At 38.1% G+C, this 11,466-nt stretch overlaps 1 protein-coding gene across 1 annotated transcript in view; it reads right to left on the bottom strand.

Moving 5' to 3' along the window:
- Nucleotides 1-11,466, bottom strand: part of CNTN5 (contactin 5) — a 671,487-nt gene that overhangs the window by 206,063 nt on the left and 453,958 nt on the right. The gene's annotated exons all lie outside the window — the stretch shown is intronic.

Genomic DNA, 11,466 nt, shown 5'->3' on the forward strand with positions numbered 1-11,466 from the left:
AGAGTTGGACTATAAAGAAAGCTGAGCACATAAGAATTGATGCTTTTGAACTGTGGTGTTGGAGAAGACTCTTGAGAGTCCCTTGGACTGCAAGGAGGTCCAACCAGTCCATCCTAAAGAAAATCAGCCCTGGGTGTTCTTTGGAAGGAATGATGCTAAAGCTAAAACTCAAGTACTTTGGCCACCTCATGCAAAGAGTTGTCTCATTGGAAAAGACCCTGATGTTGGGAAAGATTGAAGGCAGGAGGAGAAGGGGATGACAGAGGTTGAGATGACTTGATGGCATCACTGACTCGATGGACGTGAGTTTGAGTAGACTCCTGTAGTTGGCGATGGCCAGGGAGGCCTGGCATGCTGCAATTCATAGGGTCACAAAGAGTCGGACACGACTGAGTGACTGAACTGGACTGAACTCAACTCAACAGGGTTTGGTAATGAACCTATGTTTTCATTTCTTTGGCATAAATGCCCAAGATTATAATTTCTGTGTCAAATAGTAATTGAATATATAGTTTTATAAGAAATTTTCAATTGTTTTCCAGAATATCTGTATCATTTTTCCTTAGTAGCAGGAATGAATGAATGATCCACCTTGTCCATACCTTCACCAGCATTGGGTATTTCTACTAATATTTAAAGTCATCTTGTTAGGTATATAATAATGTCTCATTACAGTTTTAACTTGTATTTCTCCCACGGTTAATTATGTGAATATAGTTTCACATATTTCTTTGCTATCTATGCATCCTCTTTGGCAAATTACAGCTCATTCTTTTGCCTGAAGTTTTCTTGGTTCTCTCTAGTCTACAAAATAACATATTTAATCCTTAGTACAACAGTTGAAACTGAAAGTGAAAGTCATCAGTCGGGTCCAGCTGTTTGCAATCCCATGGACTAGAGAGTCCATGGAATTCTCCAGGGCAGAATACAGGAGTGGGTAGCCTTTCCCTTCTCCAGGAGATCTTCCCAATCCAGAGATCAAACCCAAATCTCCCGCCTTTCAGGTGGATTCTTTACCATCTGAGGCACATGAGAAGCGCAGAACAGTTGAAAGTCTTTACCAAATGATCATAACTTCCATAATCCCTGCTCTTTGTGCTCTGTTCTGCAGGTCTCCAGACTCTTTGTAATGCATTTTAAATATGTGTGTTTTATTTCACTTGTAAATAACTTATGCATCTCTTACACATACATGCATGGAATGCTATACTAATAACACTAAGTGCATTGTAAACGTATAATAATTAGGTATTGTGGCTTCCTTGGTGGTTCATTGGTAATGAATCCACCTGTCAATGCAGGATACACGGGTTCTCTCTGGGTCTTCTTTGAGAAAATCTCTTGGAGAAGGAAATGACAAGCCACTCCAATTTTCTTGCCTGGGAAATCCCATGGACAGAGGAGCCTGGTGGGCTGAAGTCCATGGGATCATGAGAGTTGGACGCAACTTAGTGACTAAACAACAACTATGATTATAAATAAAACAATATTCCATTTTATCCTTTCCCCTTTATCATCTGCTAATGAATATTTTGCACTCTCCTGAATTGTTCAGACTGGTATTTGGAGACCGTTGCTCTAGTCATAAGACCATGTGCCTCTCAGTGCTTACACTCTTACTTGTTTATCTTGCTCACTAGCTTGCTCACCTGAACTCCTCCTCAATGCTCTTTACTTAGGATTATTCTTGCCTTTGTTTTTTACTTCCTCAGAAGAAAAATAACATTTGTCACATTGTTTCTCAGCCTATGATGTCTTATGACTTATCCACTGAGCACTAGAATTTCAGCATTTTTAAGCTCTCCTATAAAGATCTGAGAGCTAAAAAAAAAAAAAAATTGATTCAAATAATCAATAAAAACTACAGTGTTGAAAATAATATAATGGAATGTTATAACAATTAGTCAACCCCAATTTATCCCTTCCATTAAACATACGAAAGTTCCTATCATAAAAATATAATAAAATTTTGCAATTATATTAATACTTTCAATGACACAGTTATTAAACTATTTCAAAATATTCTATAATAAAAATGTACAGTTAGTATGAGAAATAGATACGTTTATGATTTTAGATAAAATTTGGGATGAAAACTTTAAACAATAAGAGAGGCTGGGCTCTACATAGGTCTTACAATGGTTATGCTATTGCTGAACATTTACTGATCACTTTTTATGTGTCAGGTGTCATACTAACCTTCCACACCTTATTTCATATAAGGTTTCTAACTATTATGTTAGTTGAGTATTGTTAACCTCATTTGCTAATGAGAAAACTAGCATTCCTCATCATTTACTGCTTTATTCAAGGCTCTTGAGCAAGTGGCAGTGCCTTAATTTCAGCCAGGCTCTTTGGTTATTTGCTTGCTTGTCAGTATCTTCCTGCTTCTTTGTAACCTCTTTCCCTTGCTTCAGTTACTTCATAACTCCACAATAGCTGGTACTCAATAAATTGTGATGGAAATAAACTGGATGTACTTAAACTGATTTATCGTACAGATGAAGACACTGATGTTGAGAGAACTTCAAATCAACCTTCAAAAAATAAAATGATATATAGCTTGTTTTGATAATATTTATTATGACCCTAAAATTTGCCAGGCCCTGTTAAGAATTTTTAATACATTTTAATTCTTACTAAGATCCCAGGCATAATTTTACTCTCATTTGATAAAGGAAAAGGAAGAAAATGAGGCAGCAGGGGCTAAATGACTATCAAGATTTTAGAGCTGGTCTTCTGGATTCCAAAATTCATACTGCACTTTCAGCTATTATAGTTGACCCAAAGTAAACATCAGAAGAAAGCTTTGCATAAGATCACAAGCTTAGTGGCAGCTTTGACCTGCGATAGAAGCTGACAGAAGTGGAAATGCAAAGGTAACAAGAGAAGACACATGTTTCCTACAGATGTGGAAAAGAGAAATTCACACTCTGTAACTTGATCAGTAAGGTTTTTAAAAAGCTAAGGGCAATGCGCACTCAAGGAGGGCTGTGCTATCACCATGCTCTTCCCTTCAGACGCAGTTTATCTGGAAGGGAGAAGGGAAGTGACCCAGAAAGACATGTACGACAGCCGTTAGAAAGCGAGAGGGAAAGCTTAAGTGCAGAAGTTACTTTAATTAATGGACCTCATCCTTGGCTCTGAGCATCATATAAGGAACCTGAAGAAACTGCAGGAGCTTTTGTGCTGAGCCATTGAATCATGTCAGAACCTCCAGGCTCTGAAGAAAGGGTGAGTTGGAAGGGGAGCAGCCTCTTTGCCAGAGATATTAATAGATATTGGAAGGTGTCGCCATTAACAAAACAAAACATAATAAAGCAAAAATCCCAAACACACACTTATATCGTCCTCTTTCTGAAGGATATCACTGCAAGCATTTGTCACAGACACAACAAACAACATAGCCTGAGCTATACTCAATCGTTTTCCTCAAATTGGCTTCAATGTTTCTTATTTTAGATGAATTTGTAAGGAAAATTCTGAGTGTTTATGTACCTATTTTTTTTTGTGTGTGTGTGGAGACACTATGTAACTTTCCTCAACTTCTCAGGGAAATATGTTATGTAAATGAAATTAGGAACCACCATAAAATCTTTTATTTTATAGATACCATAACTACACAAAGATGGAAAGCCAAGAGTATTTCCTTTTTAAAGTTCAGGGTAAAGTACAGACTATTAACTCAGAAATCATCATTTAGGTTTTTCTTTTTTTTTTTTTCCATCATAAGAAATTGGTCAAGCCAAATCTATTGCCTATTTTAAACATTTCTTATATCTATTCCCTGACTTTGGCTTACTGGAGAGTCTAACACAGTGGGTAAAAAGCATGAAGTGGTTTGACCTTTTCTAATCATTGCCTTTAACCATGTCTAATCCATTTTTCTACTTTCTTTGAACATCCAGAAGTGCCCACAGCTTTTAGATCATTTGTAGTTGTACAAAGGGCATATTTATCTCTGAGCTTCCCCTAGCTCAGCTCCTAGCAAATAACCTGAACACAGGACTCTGCAGCTACATGGAGAATGGAGAGTGGTCTTTGTTCACATCTTTTTTCTTTCTCCTTCCCAGTTCTCATTCTCTTTTGTGTGTCGCTGTAGGGAGGAGAGCGCTGGAAGCGGAGCCATGTCTCTTACTCCTCCAACTTCCGTTGTGGTTCTTAGCAGGATGCAGTTGCGGCTCTGGGTGAAGACCTCCGAAGACCGGTGCTTATGAGCTGGTCAGTGAGTCTGTGGGGCCTTCTTCCTGAACGTTCTCTGATGGTACCCCTTCTTCAGGCACTGCGGCTTCCCCTCTTTGTTAGCTCCTACCTCTGGGATTTTGCTCATGGAGCCCAGAGGACTCATGGTTGCCTCCTTTCTCCAAACTCCATCCAACCCAACACAAACTCTTGCTTTTCTAAATGGAAGGAGTATAGGTTTCTTTCCTGCCACACCTCTTGCTATGGCATCATCTCTTTTTAGTTATCTCCTCCCCCTGTTCAAACAAGGCCAGAAGACAATCACTGATTCTGTTGCCTAAGCAAGTGTTCCATAAGGAACTGGTTGTTGTTGTTTAGTCACTAAGTTGTGTCTGACTCTTTGTGACTCCATGGGCCGTAGGCATCCAGGCTTCTAGGTCCATGGAATTTTCCAAGTAAGAATACTGGAGTAGGTTGCCATTTCCTCCTCCAGGGGGTCTTCCTAACCTAGGGATGGAAACCCTGTCCCCTGCATTTCTAGCACATACTTCACCACTGAGCCACCAGTTTTATAATTTCTGTGACTGTCCTTGAAATTTTTGCCCTTATTTGAATTTTAAGGTGGGAAAATAAAAAAAAAAAAAAAAAAAAAAGATCTCACAATCCTCACTAAGCCAAAGCCTGCAAAGGATGTCTTCCTTCTCTCTCCTACTCTTTCATACACACAGAAATGAGTGCAGAGGGATGTGGATGGGGCAGGTAATGCTATGCTAGGATGATATTTCAACAAGCAGAAATGGAGCAGCTACCTGTGTCCTGGATGAACTACCTGGTTCCTAAAGTTTTAGGTGTCTCTACAGGAGATTGGGTGCTAGCAGCAGCTTTGTTCTCACCTCTGAGTTTCAGATTTAACATATAATTACCACTTTCTTTTACTGCCACAACCATATTTGAAGCTCTTAACAACATTCATCTACACTTTTGCAGTTCTGCTATCTGCCTGTATTACTAGGTCACTCCCTATTTCAACACAGGGGTTTCTTCAGTGTGGTATATGATGCTGTTATCATCGACTTAATGTCTATCCAAGTCTCCACCCTGCATTCAGGGTAAAATCCCAAACTCGTTAGCATGATGTATGATGTCTTTCATAATCTCAATCTTTCTCTGCCTTTCCAATCACTTCTCAGAGTCCCAGCTGCTTCCTCATGTCTACACCTATCCTGCTTTCTATTCATAATGAACCACTTTTCATCTTGTGAAAAATCTATTTTTTTCCACTGTTTTTAATTATTTCACAGATTTAGGTACATTACATAGTACAATGGTGTGTCTATTAGCATGAATATGTGAATTTTTCCTTGTTGACAATAAAAACCTACTCAAATCTTAATAGGGTATTCTTTCTTTCAACCATACTTTGGGAAATTCTATTTTATTAGCTAGATACAAACCTGTGTATTTATAATATGTTTTTACATTCTACATTAAATTTATTTCTTCCTTGTCAGCTCTTGAATAGTTTGGTAAAAACCCATCTCAACTAAATGCATTTTTTCATTTTCCCCTGGGAGCATTTTGCTTAGCACTAATGAGAAATTGAACTTACAAAGAGGGAGAAATTAAAACCAAACACGGTAGAGCTAGGTAAATATTTTCAGAGTGATGACACTGAGTTCTAAACTTTTCCACTGATATGTTTCTAAAGCTGAAAGATGCTGTGGAGTTGTATATAACACCAAACTGAGAAATTTATAAATAAAAAACATAGTTGAGATGGCATTGAATCATTTACCCTGAAGCTTTTCACAGTGTTCTGAACTGAATACTCTGTCATTTCATGTTAACTTGGACACAAAATCTGTCAGTATATCTTAATCCAAATTAAAAAGGAAAAAGGCCAGGCATTTATAAAGACATGGAATCTTTATTACTCCTGGAGTTTGTGTGAGTTTTTGCTTTTTATTTTTAGTCTGCTGTCTCTATAAATATCTAAATCTCTTAGGAAATGGAGAAAAATTATTGCTCTTCTGAAACCACTAAGGTCACACAAATAGCATCCAGGGCAAAATTATGAATTTTTGATATGCCCAAAAAACCTGGGCTGGTTTTTAGTGCATTTTAAATTATACTGACCTAATTAGAAAGCTTGACCGTAGCTAAGCTCTTTAATATTAAAAGAGTTCCCTTTATTATTATTTTTTTTTTTACTAGTTCCCTCTTAAAAAGCAGCTCTTCCACAGTTTAGCTCAACTTACTTTTCGAACAGAACAAATCAACATGAACTAATTGATTTATTTATTTTTTTTAATCAGTTGATCTATGGCATTGTAGGGTAAGGTAAAGTATATTAGTAAGTACAAAACCCCATTTTTGCTCTCACTTGTTAAATAACCTTTATTTCAATTCTGTGCCTAATCTCCTTTATCCATAAAATAGTGTGGACTAAATTTCTAAGATATTTTGCACCTATTTATCCATCATTTCAAACCTTTCTCTCAGTCTCAGGCTACATTTCATGATTTCTTTTCTCTCTTATAGTAAGCCCCAAGCCCCAGAGAATATGTGGGCTTTTTGACCTTTTCTATCTCTGTCTTTCTTTTCTTCCTTCCTTTCTTTTTGAAGTTGCCTTGATATTTTCTGCTTATCAAGATCTTTCTCAGAAAAAGACAGGTTCCCAGTTTCCCAGCTTTGAATTTGCACCCAACCACAGATGCCCAGGCCACTGTGTCCTCCTTTAAGGATGGCAGAGAATATAAAACCTTTCTCAGTGCCCTGAGATATTCACTGACTCCTTTTTTCATTTTTCTGAAAAACACCTGGTTACTAACAAGACTTATTTGGGTGGTAGGGAATAACTATCAGTATTTCAGAAATTTTAAGTCAGTATTGACAAATGCACATAAAGAAGTCAAGTGCAAGTTAAAATTTCAGTTGAGTTTAGGGTTTAAGCAATGTCACAAATAGAAAGGTTTGGAGAAATATGAAGCTGTTGTCCAGACAAAAATCATATTAGTACAACCACCTTAATTTCTTTGATGTAAGTCTGTTAATTGTATTATTTGTAAATTTTCTTTCTTTTAAACAACAACAACAAAATTACACAGTACCAAAAACAAACAAACAAAAAATTCTTACACAGGTTTTCTTTTCTTTTTTAAAAAAATTTAGACCGACTCAGCCACTTATGGGCTGAGTGATTTGGGAAATAAATTTAATATCTTTGAATAATCCATTTGTAAAAGCAGGGTTTCTAATGTTACTTCATGGCAAATAGGGGAAAAGATGGAAGCAGTGACAGAGTTCCTTTTCTTGGGCTTTAAAATCACTGCAGATGGTGACTGCAGCCATGAAATAAGATGATTGCTTCTTGGCAGGAAAGTTATGACAAACCTAGACAGCGTTTCAAAAAGCAGAGATATTACCCTGCCAACAAAGGTCTGAATAGTCAAGGCTATTGTCTTCTCAGTTGTCATGTGCAGTTTGTGAGAGTTGGAGTATAAAGAAGGCAGAGCAGCAAAGAATTTATGCATTCAAACTGTGGTGTTGGAGAAGACTCCTGAGAGTCCTTTGGTCAGTGAGGAGATCAAATCAGTCAATCTTACAGGGAATCAACCTGAATACTCGTTGGAAGGACTGATGCTGAAGCTGAAACTCTAGTATTTTGGTCACCTGATGTGAACAGCCAACTCACTGGAAAAGCCCCTGATACCAGGAAAGATTGAGGGCTGGAAGAGAAGAAGGCATCAGAGGATGAGATGGCTGGATGGCATCACTGATGCAATGGGTGTGAACTTGGGCAAACTCTGGGAGATGGTGAGGGGCAGGGAGGTCTGGTGTGCTATAGTCCATGAGGTCACAAAAGTTGGACACTACTGGGCAACTTAACAACAACAAAAATGTTTGTGTGGTATGTGTAATAATTAAAAATGAGTAAAGTGGCTATCGGTGTACTAAGAATAATAGAAGACATTCCGTTGGCATTTGCTATTTGACATTAAAAATAATATCTATTATTTTTGGAGTGCCTGATATGAGCCAGGCACTGTGCCATACTGGCTTACTTGAGTCATATTCTCTTGGAAAAGTCTTTTAATATAGTAACATAGCTAACTTCTTGGAGAAGGGAATGGCAACCCACTCCAGTATTCTTGCCTGGAGAATTCCCATGGGCAGAGGTGCCTGGTGGGCTACAGTCCATGGGGTCAAAGAGTCAGACATGACTAAGCAACTAACACACACACACACACACACACACACACATAGTTAACTTCTAAATGATAAGAAGAACGTGGCTATATTTTTCAGAATATGGAATAATATTCCTGTCAGAGGGAATAACAGTTACAAAGACCCTGATACTAGAGTGACTTTGGGCACAGGTATGGAAAGAAGGCCAGCCAGTATGAACACAAGATATAAGGTAAAAATAAGAATGGTAGATATTTATATGGATGGAAACATTTCAGCAGATTAGCTACAAATTTTAAATCTAACCTGATATGGAGAAAAAAGATAAAGTATATTTGCTTTCAATGAGAATAATATGAGTTGGGAATATATAAATAAATCTAATTACTTAAATTATATTTGCTTTACTTGAGAGACAACATCATGGTTCTTCATGTATTTAAAAAATAAAAATACTTATATAATATCAAAATTGACTGAAATAATATGAATCATTCTTTAAAATTTCATAGTCTTTTTCAGGTAGTTGGAGGATGGCCATTTAAAAGCACATCATTACCTTTGGCATCTTTAAATAAGATTCACTTCTGCAGTTTTTACAGCAGTCTTGGTACCTCTGGATTCATAGAAAGTTCAGCTACCAATTGAGCTCCATAATCTTATACTAACAACTGCTTTTCATTCTTTCATTCACTTAAATATTTGTTGAGTGAGTGAGTGAGTGAAAGTTGCTCAGTCATGTCTGAGTCTTTGCGACCCCATGGACTGTAGCCCTCCAGGCTCTCCTCTGTCCATGGTGTTCTCCAGGCAAGAATACTGGAGTGGGTTGCCATTCCTGTCTCCAGAGGATCTTCCCAAACCAGGGATCGAGCCCAGCTCTTCTGTTTTATCTTCTTTGAGTTTTGCTAAATATTTGCTGAGTCTCTACCATATGTCAGGCATTGTTTCATGCTTCATTCTTCACAGATGTGGCAAATCATTTTTTCAGATATAGAACTCTTAATGAATATCTTTCTGTTCCTCAAATGAAAAAAAAAAAAGCAGCACACCAGTGCCAGCAACAAAGCTTTGGGTCTAGAATGTTCCTTCACGCCTCTGTAACCATCTTCCCTTTGGCTAGTTCTCAGTTAAAGTGCCACTTTCTTTGAGAAGCCCTTTGATTATCCCTGGCCTTGTATGTTTCTTTTGTTGCATACATGCGTCAATCAGATTTCTATCCTTCAGAACAGAAAACCAAATTTCTTAACCCAATTTGTTATTATTGATTAATTAATGTGATATTAACGTGATTACTTTGGCCACCTGATGTAAAGAGCCAACTCATTGGAAAAGACCCTGATGCTGGGAAAGATTGAAGGCAGGAGGAGAAGGGGATGACAGAGGATGAGATGGATGGCATCGCCAACTCGATGGACATGAGTCTGAGTATGCTCTGGGAACTGGTGATGAACAGGGATCTGGCGTGCGCCGGTCCATGGAGTCACAAAGAGTTGGACATGACTGAGTGACTGAACTGGGACCAGATATAAATTATGTTAGAAAAAAGCGAATTCGAGGGATTTTTTAGTTTGAGTTCAAAATCGTTCATAAAATACTGGAGACAACTCACAATATTAGCAACATGTTTGGCCCAGGAACTGCTAACAAACAAACAGTGCAGAGGTGGTTCAAGAAGCTTTATAAAGGAGACTAGAGCCTTGAAGATGAGAAGTACAGTGATTGGTCATCAGAAGTTGTCAACAACCAATTGAGAAGATCATTGAAGCTGATCCTGTCACAACTACATGAAAAGTTGCCAAAAAAACTCACTGTCAACCATTCTATCGTCATTCAGCATCTGAAGCAAATTGGAAAGTTGAAAAAGCCGTATAAGTGGGTGCCTCATGAACTGACTGCTATTCAAAGAAATTGTCATTTTGAAGTGTCATGTTCTCTTATTGTATGCAGCAACAATGTACCATTTATTGATTGGATTGTGGCATGCCATGAAAAGTGGGTTTTATCCAACAACCAGCAACTAACAGCTCAGTTGTTGGACCAAGAAGAAGCTCCAAAGCCCTTCCCAAAGCCAAACTTGCACTCAAAAAGCTCATGGTCACTATTTGACGGTCTGCTGCCCAATTGATCTACTATAGTTTTCTGAATCCTGGCAAAACCATTACATCTGAGAAGTATGCTCAGCAAATTAATGAAAAGCACCGAAAACTGTAATGACTGCAGCTGGCATTGGTCAACTGAAAGGGCCCAATTGTACTCTACTTCAATGACCAACCACATGTCACACAACCAACACTGCAGAAGTTGAACAAATTTGGCTATGAAGTTTTGCCTCATCCACCATATTCACCTAATCTCTCACCAACCATTTCTTCAAACATCTTTCAACAACTTTCTGCAGGAAAGTCACTTGCAGAACCAGCAGGAGGCAGTAAATGCTTTCCAAGAGTTCACTGAATCCTGAAGCACAAATTTTTATGCTACATGAATAAACAAACCTACTTCTTGTTGGCAAAAATGTGTTGATTTTAATGGCTCCTATTTTGATTAATGTGTTTGAGCCTAGTTATAATAAATTAAAATTCATGGTTGAAACCACAATTACTTTTGCACCAATCTGATAAGGAAACCCATACAGAAAACCCAGTGAGGGAGATCTTTACTTAAAATTTAGATATCTGATCAAATAGGGTAATCGATCAGGCAAGCTGTTCTCTCAAGATACCACTAGGCTGGAAAACAGTATGAAGATTCCTAAAAAAATTAGGAATAGAATTACCATATGACCGAACTGGGGGTCATACCCATACTTTACCACTAGTACCCAAGTGGTACCACTTGGGTACTAGTGGTAAAGCACCTGCCTGCTAATGCAGGAGACTTAAGAGATGCAGGTTCAATCCCTGAGTCAGGACGATCACTTGGAGAAGGGTATGGTGACCCACTCTGGTATTCTTGCCTGGAGAATTCCATGGACAGAGGAGCCTGGCAGGCTACAGTCCATGGGGCTCACGAAAAGTTGTACATGACCAAGTGACTAACACATACATGTACAGTTAGAAAACAATGGGATTGGTTCTGTAGCAGAAAAAAAAA

The sequence above is a fragment of the Bison bison genome, unplaced genomic scaffold, assembly GCF_000754665.1.
Source record: "Bison bison bison isolate TAMUID 2011002044 unplaced genomic scaffold, Bison_UMD1.0 scf7180017864262, whole genome shotgun sequence".
NCBI classification, from domain to species: Eukaryota; Metazoa; Chordata; class Mammalia; order Artiodactyla; family Bovidae; genus Bison; species Bison bison.